The 20,972-nt window shown below is 37.1% G+C and overlaps 1 protein-coding gene across 6 annotated transcripts in view; it reads left to right on the top strand.

Moving 5' to 3' along the window:
- Positions 1 to 20,972, top strand: part of LOC139727117 (excitatory amino acid transporter 2-like) — a 141,365-nt gene that overhangs the window by 65,184 nt on the left and 55,209 nt on the right. For 2 of the 6 annotated variants that reach the window (XM_071638100.1, XM_071638099.1), the window contains exon 1: positions 10,290 to 10,458. The exons of 2 other annotated variants lie outside the window; for them this stretch is intronic. The gene's annotated coding sequence lies outside the window, so the exon portion shown is untranslated. 2 more of the 6 variants (XM_071638095.1, XM_071638096.1) reach the window with 2 other exon arrangements.

Here is a 20,972-nt window from a genome sequence, read left to right as displayed (position 1 = left end):
TCCTGGTTGTTCATAGCTGTATGTCCCCCACCCTCCCTGGACTATGTTTGTACTATTGTACAGGATGGTGTGCAATGGCTACCTCGCTAGAGCATGATTGGTCATGTAATGAGTGAACGAGATGGGGGGGGGGGGGGGGGGCAGAGAAGGAGGGAGAGACAGAAATTGGTCTTTGTGATAAGAAGTTAGGCATATTTGCAGTTGCTTTCCGTAGCAAGCGTACCTCTGGGAAAGTTTTACACAGTAGTGTTACAGTAACAAAGCTCGGGATTGTTCACATGCTCTGTGAAGGGATAAGAGTGATGTTTTGTGTGGTAACGATGTAGGTTTCAAGATATGTGCTGGCCAAGTCCAGTACAACCTAATTTGCTTGTACTTTGCCAGGCATCTTGTAAAAAGTGAATGGAGGGAGTGGGAATACTTGTGGAAAGAGAGAGAGGGAAAGAGAGAATTATACATCTTGACAGAAAAGATAGCAAGGAAGATCCTGGAGAGATGTATACAAGAAAATTTGAATGATATAATGAAAAATCTGTTCATTTTCCTTCATGATGTCTAGGTTTTACTAATGCCAGAAAACTCATCTCTTATTCATGTTGAACTTAACATGGTACAGTGCCAGGGCTGGAAACCTTGAGTGAGAGTTTGGCGTGAGACGCTGCGAGGAGCGGAGCAACCTCCTGGCTAGTGCCTGGCGGCCTGCTGTGCAGCTGTACGTACGTACTACTACGTACACAGTCAGTGTATGTAAAGCGATGTAAAGCACACGTCATAGCCATACATGTACTGTAATTTGCCAAAAGTACAAGCTACGCTCACTCGGTATAGGTTGAAACCAATCGTAATCCAATAGCTCGTCTTTGCGCGCGAACCGAAAAGATTATTGGTTAAGCTTTACACCCGCGCGGGAAAATCTCGAAATTTTGGGCTTGGGCATATCGATATTCGGAATATCAGAGAATTTAGAGATATATTTATTTTTGTAGTCATGTACATTCCATTTTGGGGGTTTAGCGTGAGATTTCGTTGATCAGAGTGAGACAGTCAAAATTGGTTAAATTGCGTGAGTCTCTCGCTCAATGCGTGAGAGTTGGCAGCCCTGCAGTGCATCCACATATACACTGTCAATCAGACCTGTTACTGATATGAGCCACATCATACAAAGAAGATTTATCTTCTGTTTACTTTGACAATATTACAGTCACAATGCCTTTCAAACGTGAAAAAAAAGAGCAATATCCAGTCATGTCATGGTGCTGCCTGTGTCAACACTATACAGATTTTCCATCGCATCTTTTCATGCTCATTACTAATTTTTCTTTAACAAGTCATGCAGCTGCACCCCAAGAATAAGCTGCTTCTGTCTCTCCAAACAGCTCTAGTGATTTTCAAGATGAAGTATAAAACCATTTAAAGGACAAATTCACCTTCATATAAATGTGGATTGAGATTATGCGACAAAATGAGTAGAACACATCAGTGAAAGTTTGAGGAAAGTGGCACAATCCATTAAAAATTATGAATTTTTAAAATTTCTGCTTAGTCACTGCTGGATGAGAAGACTACTACAGTTTGTAATGTTACATGTGTATAACAATGTAAAGAAAATACAAAGAAAACTAAACATATTATCACTTTCTTGCATAATAAAAGAACACTTGACTTGCCTCTTTCAGAAGGCAAGGGTAATAATATTACCCTTAATGTATGCCAGTGACAAGTCAAGGAAATGTGCTCTTTTTTTTGGGGCATGTCGCCTTTTATTATTAGCACTTTTTTGGATATCTCAGCCATATGAAAACCAATTTTCAAAAAATAAAATTTTGTGAAATTCTCTTTATACACGTGCATTTTGCTTATATCGTTCTACGCATGTGACATCTTACACTGCAGTAGTCTTCTCATCCAGGAGTCACTGCGCAGATACTTTAAAAATTCACAAATTTTGAGTGGATTGCCCGATTTTCTCCAAACTTTCACTGATGTGTTCTACTAATATTGCTGCATTCACTCAATCCACATGTATATGAAGGCAGACTTTTTCTTTAAAGAAAACCAAAACTCAAATACAGCAAGAACAAGCAAACGGTCCATTTTATGCATACGTTTTTAAGCAAATGCTTGGTTTCTATGAAAGCAATTGCTTGTGCTTGCTTTTAAAAACTTTTTTGTTTTGCAAGCAATTGCTTGTTTTTATGCATACGGCCCAATGAGATTTGTTGCTTCTGTACAATTAAAGGTTTCTATCATCCTTGATGTATCTTAACTATGTTTTTTGTGACAACATGAAAGCTTAAATCCTCTAGACAAAAGAGGATTATTATTTCAATGACATCACATGCAGTCAACTGTCCAACAGGTTACTGTTCACTTTAAATAGGTTTTTGTTTCAAATGCCACAGATCTCGAATGCTCACAAAGCAAAGAAAAGCTTGCTTTTACTCTGTTTGATCTCAGTAAATAGGCCTGTACCTTTCCCCCTGTGGGTGCATTTTTCTGTAATTCTGGCAGCCTGTAGAAAGGGGAATTTCTGTTCAATTTATTCATTCTGTACGTTCTACGTTTTTTTGCTGTGCCCTTCCCTATTGGTATGGAGCGGTTAGACCAGATTCAACTGCATCCCAAACTCTAAATTTTTGAGTGCTGAAACATCAAATGGTTTGGGGAAATTTTGCAGTTGTCATTGGTTGACATAGGCAGGGTACCCCTCAGTTTATGGCAAGGCCTCCTGAAGTCACTATCTCTGCTTCTGTTCTGTTGGATGATCACATAAGTACCACAACCTTGATCTGTAGACCAACAATTTCCTAATGATAACCAGATGAAGATTTAAAAAAAAAAAACTCTTAACAAATGACAGGGGGTGAACTGTACGTTTCTGAAAATCCTGTTACCACGTCTCAAATGTTTTCAGATTTTTCCTGGATGGACGAAACAGGTGGTTGTTTAACAGTCTGCATATTAAATATATGTATTAGACTGTGGGGCATACCTAAAATATCAGAAGTTTTATACTCTTGCTGTTGTGATTGCACATGTTTTAGTCTCTCGTCTCCAGATTTTTGTTCTTTTTTTTTTTTAGTCTGTAGAAGACACCAATATTCCAAATAATTTCATTGAAATCCTGGATCAGTCTGGTATGCCCGTCAGTGTTATTGCACTCTTACTAATAAATACTAGGTAGATGTGCAATTTTGTTAAGTCCTGGAATTGGTTGATTGGCACAATATCTAGACATGAATTACCAGGATATAAGTTGTGTAGTGCAATTTTTTTTTTCAGCATTATCCTTTTTAAATGCATGATGAATTAGAACCAAGCATTTCCATATTCTAACAACTTGTCTAAATTGTAATAGGAATTCTCTGATTTTTTGTTATATCTTACACAAACCACCTTTAAAAGATTTTTTACTGTACATGGGCCATGATGCATAAAAAGATGCAATCAAACATTAACGTCAAAAAATCAAACATGCATCAGGTATCAGCCAAACAGATTTGAATAATGAGAAATATTTTTTTTTTCTGACTTATGCTTGATCTCAGCTTTTATACAAGAGGGTGTGTGCCTCTATACTTGTCTATTTCCGACTAGGTGTTGCAAAAACATTTCCACTTTTGATCCTTTTCCTGTTGAGGACAGACTGATTTTGCTGCAACATGCATTCCCCATAGACACTTGCCCGAGTTTCGGGACTCATCCTCAACGGCTTAATAGTTTTAAAATTATATCAACCCAGCCGAACTTGACTTTTTCATATTTTCTGAAAGAGTGGGTCTTCTTTTACATTATGCTAAAATTTTGTATCATAAAACGGGCAGGAAGGTGTGTTTTTTTAGCAGTTTATCTCGAACATTTTTGGTAGAATAGTGTGATTAGGTGTGTCTTTAGAATCCTTTTTTCATTTCTGAAAAACCTTGTACACACTCATCACTTTCAACTCTAATAACTTTTGAAAGGACAGTGCCACTACTTTGAAAGCTGGCATTAATTATGGACAGAATGTGTTAATGAGGCATGCTTAATTTCAGTTTAATCTGATAATTCCTTCATTGTTGTTACTCTGGTGGTTTACTTCCTGTTTTTTGTCCCATTCATCGCACAGCCAGCACGGTTTGGTAAAGATAAGCGCTTGAATAGACACTGTACTTCAGAGCCTCTTTTCTCAGTTCACACTTTTCCTGAGTTTGTGCTTTCTTTCCAATATTTAGATAGGTTAGGAGAGTCCATTATTAGGTAGCACTGTCATTGATAGGAGTAATAGCTGAATAATGTGCAATTTAGTCAGAGATGATTTGAATGTGAAAGCATAAATCAGTTTCATTAAATCTATGATTAGTTTTAAAGATAGGTTCCAGCTTTTGGTCAAATTTTAACCTTCTGTACAAGACTTGAACTTCACACAGGAACCAATGATGTGAAAGCGAGTGTGTGCTTACAATGACCCTGAACAATAGACAAGAATACCACGAATACCACCTTTTTAGAGCTCTGCTGACAAGGCTTCTTGCTCCAAAGCACATGAATGCTCTATTAATTATTCATGATGGATTGCCCTGGGCACTGCTAGTCTGCATTCATGGTAAAGGGTGAAAGGCATGCACAAGAAAAGAGTAAGCACATGTTTCCATATGCTTGTATATACTACATATCGGGATGTTGATAGCGGAATTCCTCATGAATAAATAGTGGAGCACTCAAACCATGGCCATTGTCTATGGGTGTTAACCACACACTCTCATACACACCAATTGACCCTTGTGCAAAGTTAAAACTTTGTACAGAAGGTTGAAAATAGAGCAAAATCTGAACCCTAACTTAAAAATTAATCATGAATCTAATGAAACTGATTTTTTTTTTTTAAATACCTGGTATGCCTACATATCAGCAACATTCCTAAACCACTAAACTAAGTGATAGAAACTCCATCCTAAAGGAATGTTCCTAAGGAGAAATAGGACCTTGAAATTAGAGTAGATTGGAGCACAGTAACTCACTCTTTATTGTGTGAGAACAAAAGGGAACTTAAAGCTCCGCAGTTTCCATTATGATGAAATGATCAGATTATTCTGAAACGTGGCGAAGATATCATGAACATTCCATCCATTGTTGTTTCCATGCAATGAGAAGACTACTGCAGTTTATGACATCATGTGTAGAAAATGTTCTGAAAACAAATATAATCAACAGGAATTATTTTCACCTTTTTTTTTTTACCATAATGAAAGAGCAATTGACTTCCCTCTTTCAGAAAATGGGGGGAATAAGATAATCCCAAACTTATGCCAGTAACAAGTCAAATGAATGTTTACTATTCATAACGAAATGAATTTTGTGGAATTCTCCTTTTATACTCTTTTTATGCCTCCGCCACGAAGTGGTGCCGGAGGCATTATGTTTTCGGGTTGTCCGTCCGTCCGTCCGTCCGTCCGTCCGTCCTTCCGTCCGTCCGTCCGTCCGTCCGTCCTTCCGTCCGTCCTTCCGTCCGTCCGTAATGAATTTTGTGGACAGGGTAACTACCAAAACCTTTTGAGGTATCCTAATGAAACTTGGCATGTATGTGTATTAGGGGGTGAAGTTGTGCCTATCAACTTTTGGGTGCACATGCTCAAGGTCAAAGGTCAAAAGGTCAAGGTCAAATGCTTAAAATTTTATAATTTCCCCCATATCTATGCAATGCCTGAAGATATTTTCTTGAAACTTAGTGTATACATGTACTACCCAATTAAGATTCTCTGGTGAAAGTTTGGGGTCATGAGGTCAAAAGGTCAAGTAAAATGTTAAAATTTCACTTTTTTCTCTGTATCTTGGAAATTGTTCAAGGTATCTTCATGGAACATAGTGTATATGCATCTACTGACTGGCAGTGGTTATCTAGGGAATTTAGGGTTCATGGGGTCAAAGGTCAGGGGTCAAAGGTCAAGGGCAATACTTCAAAATCTTACTATTTTCCTTATATTTATGCAATGCCAGCAGGATATTTTTTTTTTTAAACTTGATGTATGCATGTCTAACCCAATAGAGATTCTCTGGGATTTTTTTTTTTGCCAAGAAGGTCAAAGGTCAAAAGGTCAAAGATCAAGTGAAAGTGCTGAACTTACTTTTTTCTCCATATCTCGGAAGTGGCTCAAGTTATCTTGAAACTTAGTACATGCTGAATTTATGTATGTTCTGCCTGACAGTGCTTCTCTTATAAATCAAAGGCCAGATGAAAATGATAACAAATTACTGTTCAATACAGAAATTGCACTTTTTCTCCATACCTTGAAAATTACTCAGTGCATAAACTTATGAAATGGTCAAAGTCAAGTTAAAGTTCTTAAATCCCCAAGTACATGCTCTCCAAGTCATCCAATTAAACATAGGTCAAGGAAGGTAAACATTCAATACATTTGTGACAAACATGTCATTTTAATATTTTGCCAATTTTGTGAAAATGTAATCACACATTGTCCACATGTACTATAGACCTATTAGGAGAATCATGCATTATGGCGGAGGCATACCAGTCGCCATAGCGACATTTCTAGTTAATATTGTTTTCTATAGGGTTGTCAACTGCTCTTTCATCAAGCTAGAGAAATGAAAATATTTTTAATTCGTTTGTACTTTCTTTATATCAATCATTGCTCTACTGTGATATCAGGGTCCTGTTTTATGAAAAGATGAAATCAATTTTCAATTTCCTTAACACACAGCTGCCATAAACTTATCATAGAAATCAACTTTATTATCAATTTTAACTCTTCATAGAACAGGGCCCAGGACTTGCAGTCTTCCTATCCATCAATGATAGCACATGGATTTAACCCAAACTGTATCAATGCATTATCTGATACTCCTCAAAGTTAATTTACATGGTTGTATATTTGAAGCTAATATTACCGCATTCACTGAATCCATGTATTTGCCCTGATATTTGATCATTTGTTTTTTTTTTTAAATTCAAATGCAATTCTTGCATCAAGTTCTTTTTACTGCAGCTGATTGACAAAGTGCCCCACATCTCGATGTCAATAAGCACTCAATTAATCAGTGTTTAGTAGTAGCCATGATAAAAAGATCATGAGCATACATACTAAGGCAGGGTTTAAACATATCTGAAGGTCGTAGGTTCAAATCCTGCCCGAGTATGTATGCACATGATTTTTATTTATCATTGCTTCTTTAGACAAAAATGATTAATTCAGAGCTTATCTATGTCACTTTACAGCAGTTTGTCAATCATTTTCAATTTTATTTGTTGTTCATTGTATGTTTTTGGAGTAAAGTTCCCTTTAAAAATTGTTATTATCTCAATGACATGGGAGGAAACCTTTATTCAAAATATAAAGATAAAGTTATCAAGAGTAATCTCCTCTGATGTTAGAGTTAAAAGGAGGCCCCATTGCACTAACCATCGCAGGCTTATCTGATCCCCAAAATGCAAAAATTTTGGCTTTCTGATGAGTTCCGATAAAATCTAATCTGACAAGCTCCAGAGACTTGCATCAAGGCTCACCGAGGGTGATACCAATGCCAGAAGACCCTAACCTGTCCGATGACTGTTTGATCATCGGAATTTCAGCAAACTGTCATAGGACATCGGCTGGATATGCCCGATAGTCGCACAACACAAGTCTAACACACGTCGGACTGACTCGACACTTATCCGACACTGACTGGACTTGCAGCTGGAAATGGCATTTGATGGCGACCTAAGCTCTGAGCCTAGTTCCTTCTGTAGATGATCTTGCCTCATTCGATTACACCCAACTTGTCTGACAGTGTTTAATAAAACAGAAAAAAAAAGAGAAAAACTTGTCTGACACTGACCTGATAGTCATCCGACACAAGTCGGATTCATCAGACTAAGATCCAATACACTTAGGTGGGTGGCCGGAAGCAAAAAACTTTGTTTCTGATGATTGACTGATGAAAAAAAAAAAAAAAATCTGTGAAACAGGGTTATTAGACCCTCAATATTTTATTTTAAAATTGCTTGGTACAACTGTACATTGCTATCTAATTTAATTTGTGTATCGCCTTGTGCCCACTAGCAACAGAACCTTGTTTAAATTAGCACCCACACGGCTTTGACATTGTGAGTGATGACACACTATTTGTTTTCCCATCATGCCAGAGCACACACTGCTTCTGCATTCCATCTATAAGTTCATATTTGCCTTTGACCTGAGAAAGGATATCAAAACACAAGCATTGCACCTTTATCCCACATTTGTGCACATTCTGTTGCAGTCACTTTTACTCTGCTGGTGAGCATTGTATAGATGTTCAGGTGCTGTTAAGGATAATGGTCATGCATCTGCATAAAAGAACATTTTTGAAAAGAAAAGTATGAAAGTTTGAACCCAATAGACATCTATTATATGGATGATGTAGAGGTCAATGTGAATGTAAGATTGTATTGACCATTTCGTGATATCAGAAAAATTGTACACACATTCAGAATCTCCAGGATTGAACATATAGTGTGTATCTGCCAATTTGGTAAACCCCCCTCTGGAGCAAACATTTTGGAAGTAGTTACAAGCCCAAGTGAACAGCTACATTGCTGACAGGAGCAGTTGTAGTAATGTGTATGCATTATATGATCGAGATTTGGTGAAATAGGAGGCAACTACTTAGTAGTTTTCCCATCTTCCAAGCAGATCGTACCCTTACGGTCTGTCACCAGCCGCCACATGGCGTCACACCCCGTGCCCTTCACCACATAGCTGAGGCTGAACAAACATAAACATTCATCATCATAATCACCAAAGTGATGAGTGTTAACGATCCAACTGTGCACCAGTCGGCTGATCTGAAGATACCTACCAAGAAGTCTGTTTCATGATTTTTTACTCGGCATGCCTTCCGCTGATTATATGTTGTGGTGACATCGAACCTGTAAACTTCTAATCTATTGTAACTTTGGCCTTTTCTGTAGCTGACCTCGATAAACCACTTGTCACAGGATTAAATATTACAGTAGTGGTACATGCTGCTGTAGAATATATGTACAGTGTTGGAGATATTTACAGTACCGGTACTTTTCAGTTTTATGCATAATGGGAGACAGTTTTTATACCCCCACCCACACATAGTTGTGTGTGTGTGTGTGTTTGTTAATGCCCTGGCCTGAAGAAAACAAAATCAAACTGCTTTAATAGAGAAAACCTGTACAGGCAGTTCATGTTTGCTGGATACTAAAAGCTCAATTCACTCTGCACTCAAACAGGATGAGATTCAGGGTCAGAGGATGGGTTAAAAAGCAGTGATAGCCACCTACAATCATGAGTTAAAGTACATGATGCGTGCATGACAGTACTGATGTATTATAAATACTTCATTGATAGCCTCATTCAAACTGTCTTCCCAGTTTACCATTGAATCACCCCATTCAATATTTGCATCATATGCAAACGGACACTTCAAAGCAAATCCGCTGTAGCTCTTATAGCACTTAATATGACTGACTTTAAGCTTTCTGTAAGCATCATCATATTCCTGTGATTGATAAGCTGTGACTGTACTTAACCCACGCACACAAATCACAGTCTTAAGATGTAGTCTCTGTTTTCAGACTTCTTTCCCTCAACTAGCTCTTTAAATCATTACATGTGCCCAGGCATGTGGAGTTATGTATATTTTCAACTTGTCAACATTCCAGGCATATAAATGTTATAACACATGTTCCCACAGTAAGTGACAAAGTGGTGATCACTGCTACACTGCTCTGCTACATGTACAAACTGTGATGTGGAACAGTCATGCTGGTGGGAATCAGAGCGTAGCAAAGGGAACCTGTATTTATTATAGGGTGGGTACCCCATAGTCTTTGCTGCTGAGTTTGAGTAGCTGCAGAGGCACAGCACCAGAAGTGCTGAAATAACACCACTCCACAACTAGAAGTATTGCCTTTTGAATGCGCACCATAGAAGTAAAATATAATAGACTCCTGGCAAGAATCCATGAGGTTGTGCTGCTGCATGCTACTGCACTGAAACTGGGCTGTTGAGTGCAGCAATTTGGGTATAAACTAGACTCATTCATCTGGTTGGACAACTTCCTCTCTTTCCTCTCCACAGCCCTCCCAGGAATTACTAGTATCTGCTTCATCCACTTTCTCCATTCTGCTGGACCAAACGTGATTCTTTCTACCACAGCTGAAGGTATCAAAGAGGAATTTTGCAGTGGCATTTTCTTTTTTGCTGAGTTTGTGCCAGCACAGTGGAGACCTGTTAATTCTTGCACCCTGTGAGAGCTGAGTGAGATCTTCGTCTGCCAATTTCATTCAGGTATGATTCAGTGAGCAGGAGATATTGACATTTTTGCAGGTTGTTTTGTTCTTGTTTACATTTTGTATTTGACTGTCACTGTCTGAAAAAATTGTGAATGCATTCCCTTCCAGTGATTATCAGTGGCTAGGCTTGACTGGTTAGGACCACGATGTTGTGGGGGCCACAGCAAAGTGTGAGTAAATTTACATCTTCCTCTTTTTAATTTCGTGAAGAGATCGGATCTGTGCCTATACATTTGGCAGGGTTAGTTTTCCTCCACTCTTTTACCCTACTTAAACCTAGTGATACCCTAGTATTATCATATGCTACTCTCATTTTTCAAGTACCAGTATGCTTCGATCATTGTGAAATCATGGTAGTCTGGATCTGGTGTTTGTTGGCTCACTTTGTGTGATGCATTGATAGTTACTCTTCGAAATGCCAATGTGAAAAGATCTGAAAAGAGCACACTGCGTGATTCCACTATGATGATACTACATGGTGATTAGAGTTTCACAGGTTTTGTGGAAGTCATGTTTTTGGTATGATCTCAATTCTACCTCTAGAGCTTATGGAGGATAGCAAGGTAAAGAAGAATTTTGGCTTGTCAGTGTAATTTGTTTTTGGTTTTTAAGAGTTGTGGTTTCTCTGCTCAAGCACCACACAAAATTGATTTTACAAATCTCAACATGGAGCTGTTGATTTATGTACTACATGATTTGAAATTGTGAAATATCTGGACTTTCCTTGTAATACAATATGGCTAGAATACTTCTTATAGGTTTACATATTATGTATATTTGATGGATGGAGTAGAATCAAGAGTAGAAGTTTACTTCTTCTTTTTCGTGAATGGCACAATGTGCCTGGTTGATACCATTTGCTGACTATTGCTAGTCACGAGGGGTCAGCATCATTCACCCGTGTTTCTTGTGTGGGTGGGTACGGTAGATGGATCACTTCATTGGCTCAGCACCCTGCTCTTTCCGATGAATGAATGAAATTGATTGAACTCGGACAACCTCTTAAATAGTAAGTTCTAGAATTTTGAGGATTAACATGAAGTCTATAGTTATTAGGAATATTGGCCACAATCAAGGGTTATACAATTAAAAAAACATGTGATGATGCAATTTCCTCACAACTTTACCATCACAGTGAACATACATCAATATATGTCATGAAAATTATGTATTTAGTTATGCTCCAGCAACATGATATCTCCAATGCTAGTTATCCTTGAAAATCCTAAATTTGATTGTAGTGGATAAAAAAGATTCTTTTTGATGTCATAAATATTGATTTAAGTAATGAAAAGTTCTTAAACATCCCTGTGCATGTAAATAGTGTATAGACCTACAGTTGTAAACAAAAAACAAAAAAACTCTCAAAGAGGGTTTGTGACATCACTGCTGGACGGCGAAATAAAGAAAATATAAAGAGAATTCCACAAAATTTCATTTTTATGAAAGCACCTAAGTTCCTTGTTGAATACAAACACATGTTAAAGGTAGGGGATACCTTTTACAGACCTCCCAAAATGCAGCAAAACATTAAATATGAACCTCAGGGGACTTGCTTAGGCCACTGCTTAGAAATTTTGAAGTCAACAGTTATCTAAAATTTGAATAATGCACAAAACTCAACTACTCAGTAGTTCTGTGTGTCAGCCACACTTAAACCTTTTTGTTGCATTCTTCTGTATTTGTGATCTATAAACACAAATCTAAAAGTACAAGAGCTGAATTAATAACACATAGAGTGTGTGGTAAGAATGTATATAGAAATGTTTGTAAGTGTTGATGAACTTTCTTCACAAAATATACATGATGGACACACATGCAGTACATGGGTCTGCAAAGGTAGCCTAGTAATGTACTGGAATTTTCGGTGAGCCCCGAAAACAATTCAATTCAAAATCTAACCTTAAAAAAAATGTACTAAATGTTACCTTCCACTTTCAATACTTTATGGGAGTTTCTAAAATGATATTCTCTTCAACATACCACTGTATTTATACAACTCTTCATTTAAGGCGTGCAAATGGGATACCCTACCTTTAAAGCTAATTGTTGTCCTCATGTTTTCAAGAGGTTGGTCAAGTGTTCTTTAATTTTGATAGAAATAGGAAAATATATTAAATCCTGCTTTTGCATTTTCATTATGATATATCATTGTCCTGCAGTAAAATCACAAGCTGCTGTAGTCTCTTCAGCACTGGCAGCACTGAAACTTAAAAAAGATTTATAACCTTTGAATGGATTGTCCGATCAATATCAAGTGAAAAGACCTTGTTGAATTGTTGCAATTCATTCATAATGAAATTTTAAGATCCCCAATTAGGTTATCAATGCACAGTAGGCCTACATTATACATATCAGGTTGTTTTTGCAATGGGTTATTTGTGAATGTTAGTACAGCCGTGATTGAAATCTTATTGTTACTTTAGAACAGGTTTTGTTATTAAGTAAAAATGAGAAAGTTTTCAATTTTACTAGGGAAATTTGACTATCATCCCTCAGCTCACAATTTGAAGATAGAGTAAGATGTTGTAATTCAGATATTAGATTAGCCAAAGAACTGAAGGAATGCATGAAAAAAAAAAAGAGAGATTGTACATCCATAAAATTCAAAGCCTTAACTCACATGAGCAGGGGGGGGGGTGGTAGTTCTTAATGTTTTTTCTTCCATTTTTGTCATTTTTGTCACTTCATCACATGATAAAACTTTATCTTGCCGATACAAAATTGCTTGAATGATAAAGGCAATCCCCATGTAGGCCCCATGGCCTGGACTCCGAAAGGTCAAAGATGTAAGGTTTATGTCAAAGATCTCTTTATCCTGTAATGGACACAAAGTTGTAGTGCATGATGCTCTTCATGATAAATCATAAGTTTGCTAGAGTATTTGGTGAGATAGTGGCCAGATTAAACACCTGAGGTGTCAATAACTTTTTTTTTTTTGGCCCAGTGGTCAAAATGAACTTTTGACTTTTGATCACATTGACAAAGTTAATGTGTTTATATATAGTTGCAAGTTACATGTAGATGAAATGATGTTGTTATGACCAGTCAAGTTACCTTTAATTTGCACACAAATCTAAGTTTATGACCTTTTCTTTTTTTGAAGTTTTAATTTGTTTTATAAGTTCGGTCTTTGGCAACATAAATGAGCCGTATCTGAATCAATTCACAGTCTTATCTCAGCAAGCCATATTTACACCCCCCCCCCCCAAAAAAAAAACAACAACAACAACAACAAAAAACAAAAAACAAAAAACAAAAAACAAAAAACAAAAAACAAAAAACAAACATTTTGTCATGCACAAGATCTGGTATAATGCAGTTTCCATCACCTTCTTAGGATGTTGTCATCCATTTACTGAAAGGTCATTGCTCAGATTTGTATTTTTGTAAGGGTAATTTCACCTGTCTTAAAAACAATTTCAGGTTACTTCAAGGCTTTCTTTGCTCAGATGTGTATATTCCTATGTCTATTGAAAGGAAGCAGTTAGGCTGTGTGTACTTTTTATTGTCTGTTTATTATGACAAGTGAGGAAACTCAACCAAGCAATCAAGGATCAACAGTCTTCACAGGAAAAGAGAAATGTGTAAAGCACAGCAATATTAGCAATCTTAAGTGAGGTTCACACAAGGTTAGCTTAAATTGAATGAAAGTTCAACCTCTAGGGAGCCAAGCTAAATGTCCTTATAGTTTACTTCATTTTAAGTTACTACTTGAAGTAAACTCAGCAGTCTTAATGTGAATAAGGGATCCTTATATCAAATTATTGTCTTGTAACAATTAGGCTGATAATTTTTGGGAAAAGTGGGTTACATTTCCCAAGTTATAGACAAAAACCATGATTTTCTGTAAACAAACTAATGGAAGAGGTTTGAGGTGATGAAAATATTACCTCGACCAATCTTAGTAGGTTGTTGTGACCTGTATCAATAAACATGAAGCTTTAAAATTCTCTTAACTTTCTTAATTTTTGTATGTTATACTAGATGAAAGGTACTATTCTGTTCATTATTTGAAGTCAACTTGAAGATGGTGTACACTTTACAGGGTATTAAGAGTCGAGCTGCTCTTGAGCAAGAATAATGTTATCTCTAGGAAAGTGTGAGACCACCACAACTTTTTTTACTTTTACCTCTAGAGAATAATGGGGAATTTTTATTGTTCTCTAGAGTGCAGTGCCACAGTACATGCAGTTGGCTTCATTTTCTCAGCAGGCACATTTTCACAAATTAGATTAAAGCACATTTTATTAGATGAGGTGATAGGTCACAGCCTCCTAAACCTTGTACTGTCATATGTACTGAAGTTTGCTTTTTCTCACATGAAATCAACAAGAAAAATTTGTTATAATGTATCCTTGTATTTGGGTTTGTTTGTTTGTTTGTTTGTTTTTTTTGTTGTTCTTTTGCCGTGCACAGTAAGTGTATTATCATGATTTTCAGGGGAGGAAGGATTATATAACTCTACGTACATATTGATCAAGGAAATTATCTTTTTTATTCAGAAACAATTTGAAGAGTTATTAGTCGATGAGATCATCACCAATTTATGCTGATTTGCACAGGTGCTTGCAACCTAAATCACAACTTGATGGAAGCCTGTCATATATGGTAGGTATACATTGTACTCCATAACTGGGATTGTATTTTACAGTTGTATGTCTGATATTGAAACTTCTATCATTCATTTCTTCTGGTTTGTAATGTGTTTATTGTTCATTTTTGTGCGATATGCATATATTGCATGGTTGGTTGAGAGACTTTGCTAGTATTCATCTAGCTTAAAAGCTGTATGTCAGGCTCATTATCAGCATCATGCTGCCTCCATTCAGCACTCGTACATGGTTTAACAGTTTTTATGTTATGCCAAATTTTTGTTGGAGAACCTACTGTGTTAGTTTTATTGTTGCCATCAGTATTTATACCTTGCTACAGCAAATTATGCCTGACATTGGTAAAACCCCAACCAAAGCTTTACCTTGAATTGATTTGGTTTATTGACTCGTGCGCCGTACGATAGTGCAACTCTGATTCATTGTAGTGGCATCGTTTTTTGTAGCCTTGGGCCAGTGACGAGAAGACTTGTTGCATTGAACATTGAGTAGAATTGTTAGAAAGCAGTTCAGCCCTGTTTAGTCAATAGATTGAGTGGAGTTTGTTAAATGTGTTCATCAAGAGCTTCAAAGGGTTTTTCCCATGCAGTTAATGCAATTCTAACGCCAAAGCCATGCCTTTCATACCCATTAACGTATCAATGACATTTGTACCTCCTGTCCCATCAATTAAATCAGAGCCTGCATTCGCTCTTTTCCATAAGGTAGGGCATTTCTTTGGGAAGCTGTCTATGATGGATATGGCTATTGGGGACGATGAATTGGTGTCCAATCATGCTAATGACAGGTAATTACCTAGTCATTTCATCGCCAAGAATATGGTGCACAAGAATTTTTTTCCAAGACTTTTTCTGTCCTGTGATGTTTCCTTTCATATTATGGCACATTGTAGGGGAAAAACAGCAAATATTTTGGTACTTGCTCTTTTGGAACAAGTGTCATTATGCAACAAGTTAAGTTTGTTGTACATCCATATTGGAGATCTTAAGCTTTGTTTACACCATGTTCCCGGCGGCAACCCCATTTGCCCGAAACATAGTGCTCCATGGGTAGGTAAGACATTCCCCTGTTCCCCCCCCCCCCCTCCTCCTTCACATTCTAGTCTCGTTCGCTCTAGTCCTTGCCCTGGTGAACATCATACAAATACTTCTATGAGACGCTGTTCTCACAGCGTGTGGTCAGGCTATCAATATCTTCAGTCGCGTCCCGCTACAGATAGCCTCCAAGTTTTGTTACGGCCTAGTATTTTACGTGCCACCCCGTTTTCTTGCGTTCTCCCCGTTTTATCACGGCATAAAAGATTCCTCATTAGCACTGGAACTGCAGATGCTCTAAACTATGGTCAGTTCTACCTTGTCAATTTTTGATTACAATGAAACACACCATTCAATGATTTCATTATGCAAGTCTTTCAATGATATCATGTTTATAACATCTAAAGAGTTGCTACATTTTTGACAATGGATGTGTGTATATAAACAGGTTATGCGTTCAATGTTTTTGAGTAGGTTAGATTACTGTAACTCTGCCTTGATTGATGTGAATGTTTGGGATGTACCAAGACTTCAACGTATCCAAAATCGAGCAGCTCATGTTGTGCATCACCACTACTCTTAACAATTACATTGGTTGCCTGTTGACAAAAGAGTCATATACATAGATATGTTTGTTGGTTTTTCATTGCCTCCACAATTCTGCTCTCAAAATACTTGATCACAGCTTTTGCACTCTCCCCACCATTCTGCTTAAAAACTGTGCTCTGCCATGGATACTACTGGTACTCCAGATACCATTTAGGCCTATGTGTTAAAACTAAGGCTGGTAAGCTTAGTTTCTCATTTTGTGGGCCAAAGGCATGGAATACCTTGCCAAAGAAACTTTACTTATCACCCTCAGTTTTAATATTCAGAAAGAATTTGAAAATGAAAAAGTTCTTATTTTCCCTTTGACTTTCAATTTGGATGTAAATCGCAGTGATCAATTATTGTAAATGCGCTATAGAAAAGACTATTGATATATTGTTATTGTTATCATTATTATTGAATTGTTTTATGCAAAATATTCTCTAAACATTAGCATGAAACGTTGAATTTCTCAGATTAAGGAGAATAAAATAGAAAAAGTAATAGAAAAAACATTTTGTACTCGACCTTTTGATACTGATTCAACATTTTGACTAGTTCCACAGGGTGAAAACTAAAGTCAGCTGTAAAGGAAATTCTGTTAAAGGGGAATGAAACCCAGTTATGTACTCTATTGTGTGGATTGAGTGAATTCAGTAATATTAGTAGAACACATCAGTGAGGTTTGGTGATACTCAGACAATTGGTTTAAAAGGTATGAATTTGTAAAATTTTGCTGACCAGTGCTATCGCTGCGTGAAAAGATATCAGCTTAGATGGGATCCTTTGCACACACGTCGCCTCCTTGCACAATCCACAATATTCTTCAAAATATGGCAACAACTTGTAAATATCTCCTTCCCAGCTTTCATAACACCAGCCCCATACATCAGCAGAAACGACCACAGCCTCAAGCTTACAGTACCTGTGGCCACCATAGATTCCTACAAGTTTTCTTTCTATCCTCGAGCCATCCGTATATATATATGTGACCCGCTACAACAAAAGGGTCCTAAAGTCGCGCACGGTCGAAGCCGTGAAAATCGAGTTTGAAGTCAGAGCATCAAAATTTGTCAAAACTTACGATTTTCTGATTTTGACATATTATTGTAGTCTGACATATCTTCAATCATCTGTCGAAATTTTGAAGCAAAATGGTGAAAGGAAAGACAAAAAAATAGCGTTTTTCTGAGCCATGTTTTTTGGCGTTTCAACGAAGCAGAAACTGGTTCCAAAATTTGGATTGAGCACCACAGATAGGCTCCGCCCCTAACAACGACCAGAGTGATCTCATTGGTCAGTTTGCTGCTTGCCGCTAACCGAAGCGTGAAGCTCACACACTGCCCAGTCGACTGGTGCGTGCAGGCGGGGTGCGCTATGCCCAACCGCTTCTCCTGGCATCCTGGACACTGATTGGTCGGTGAGGAGACCGCCGACGCTGTGCTTGAATGAGCATTTCGGGAGTTGCTAGGGCTTGCCTTCTATTGTCCTGAGGTGAAAATTGACTTGCGTGTCCCTTGATCGCGATTACGTCGCAAGGAAAACTTTTAGGGTGCTTTTCTCGAAACAGTGATTTCCCAGACGTCTCGACATGCTCTCTTTTAAACATCGATGTCTCCGCAGCCGATTATTTTTATAAGATGTGTTATATATCAATTTAAAGCAGAAAGATTAGGAAATTATGCCATGCAATTTTCAAATAATTGACCTCGCCTGACTTTAGGATCATTTTGTTGTAGCGGGTCACATTATGGAACTGTCTACCACATCAAGCAGTAACAGCACAAACCCTGGCTGCTTTCCAAGAGGCTGCCCTTCCAGCCATCCGAAGGATGAAGCCTCCTATTGGTGACAGAATGCTGTAATTCAAGAGCATCTTTTACTTGCACATGTATCACGTTTTAATTGTACATGGGTAATTCCATGAAGTTGGGGCAGTGTCCATGTAGCATCGTGATATTTGAAAAATACATTTCAGCATAACTCAATATTAATTATGCTATACATTTATTGTTTGTGGGCTTTACATTTGCATTGAGGCCACACATTTTCCTGGAAATTTTGTGCCATTCAGACTCAATTTTGATGAAGTTATTAAACAATATGTAACGGTGTCCTGTAGCATCGTGACATGTCCATGTAGCATCGTGAAATTTTAAAATTTGGTCCTAAGAGACAAATTATGACAATTAGCTTGACCAAAATTTGATGCAATATGCATATTTACTAGATTAGTCAGATAGCTAAATATCCCAAATTTCCTGTACACAGTTTTAATTTTAAAAGAAAATTACAAAATGTATCACGATGCTACGCTGTGTCCTTTTTTGTTACATTTGGTGGACACTGTGTAGCATAGTGACACATTGTGTAATTCTCTTGTAAAAGTAAAACTGTGGAAAGGAGAGTTAAGATATTTAGCTATCTGACTAATCTAGTAATTATGCATATTATATCAAATTTTGGTCAAGCTTATTGCATTAATTTGTCTTTTAGGACCAGATTTTAACTATCACGATGCTACATGGACACGTCACGATGCTACAGGACACCGTTACTCTTTTTTAAAATAACTTCATCAAAATTGAGTCTGAATGAAACAAAATTTCCAGGAAAATGTATGGTCTCAATACAAATGTAAAGCCTATAAAGAATATATGTATAGCATAATTAGTATTGAGTTATGCTAAAATGTAACACTTTGTGCCCCAACTTCACAATTACCCACATATACTGATATCATCACGTGTACCATCACATACTGCCACTGCACCAACCCATCCCAGTCTAGCTGTGCTTGCAGCTGCTATAGGGATTACTCCATCAAGACTCAAGACTCAAGCAGTTTGTGACCAATGCAGGACAATGATATAAAAATATTAGTAAAGAGATAATGATATGAGAATATTTGTAAAGAGATTTCCTTGGAATTTAACTCATAATTTAAGGAGAAGTACATGTTACCTCAAGTGACTTGTTATTGACATGGGTGTTAAGGGTAATATTTCTCCTGTTTTCTGAAAGAGCAAAGTCAAGTGCTCTTCCATTACATTAGAGAAACTAAAATTTGTGGAATTAACATTATGCAATTTGCTTTATGAATATATCATCATCTAGTAGTGATTTTGTGAAGTACCTGGTATTGTTGTCTTTTCATCCAGCGATGGTGGCACTAAAACTATATGTATTGTAAGGGATTCGCCATTATTCCTCAATCTTACTGATGTATCAAATAATGTGGCATTCACTCTATCCACTTGTATGTGTGGGTATCATTCCCCTAATGTTGCTTTCGATAAACATGGTATAGTTGAATAGGTACCAAGGAAAATTTGATTAAGGATCAGACAAATTAAGAATGTTATAGAATTCAACTCGAGTTTTGCTTTGTTTTTGTTGTTGTTGAAAGGATGGGCACCAAGGATTGATATCACATGACTGCAGATTAAATGAGATAATATCAAATGTCAATATTTTGATAACTGAGGCAAGTCGATGAATGAGGCAATGCAAACAACACTTGTCCATTCAACCTACATGTCAGGCAAAAAGAAAAAAAAAGAGCTATAGACTTTTACATCGTTCACTGTTAAATCCACTCATACAATACTGTAATGTAACACCATTACTCCAGCAGTAAATCTTTGGTGTACTTGAACCAGAGTCTTTTGTGTCCCCCTTTTCACCCTGAGTAGGGCCTAACTGTCCTTCACAGCTCTATTTTGACCAGAGGGCAGACTTATTGTTGCTATGTTTACAATTCATATTCCACTAATGCACTTTCAAAGCTATCCTTTGAGATAAGCTTTTGGTTTGTATTTTATTTCTAGCAGCCCAACAATTTCAGAGTTTCTATAGCCTTTTTTCTCCTAATGTTTGTGTCTTTAAAGTGAGTGAAGACCCTTTCAGAGGAAGGTATCAGGATGTCAAATTGTAAAGTGTTTTCTTAATCTCTCAGCATTCTGGTACCCTTCCCTTTTACATTGTCAGTGACCACCTTCAAAATTGTGCATAACTGTGTCATAATGTCATAATGTATCATATCTTAACTTCATTTGAGAATGTTCAATGGTAATACACTCAGCAAAAAAAGAAAGTAAACACTTTTTCAAGTTTATATTTCTCATAGAATATTTGGCTGAAAATTAATGTATTATATACCATATTAAAGGTAATTTAATTGGCTGTCAGCCTGGTAGGTCAACAAAAATGGAAACTTTACACATGAGTGAACACCTTTCTTTTTCTCTTCCAGGGCACAAAAGTAAAAATTGCAAAACTGAATAAGTTGTCATTCATGCGTATGTGTTTTTCCATAAGAACAAACAATAAATTTCATATAAAACGAAACATCAATTAAGTTGTAAAAATGAACCTATGATCTCTATAGATATGATATCTTTAAAGCCCAAAAGATCAATGAAGGATAAAAATAATGGAGGAAAATAA

This window comes from Diadema antillarum, unplaced genomic scaffold (assembly GCF_040938485.1).
Source record: "Diadema antillarum isolate AM-2024a unplaced genomic scaffold, OU_Dant_1.0 seq00000119_RagTag, whole genome shotgun sequence".
Taxonomy (NCBI): Eukaryota; Metazoa; Echinodermata; class Echinoidea; order Diadematoida; family Diadematidae; genus Diadema; species Diadema antillarum.
Note: the sequence above shows the minus strand (reverse complement) of the source record. Positions and strands in the feature narration are given on the sequence as shown.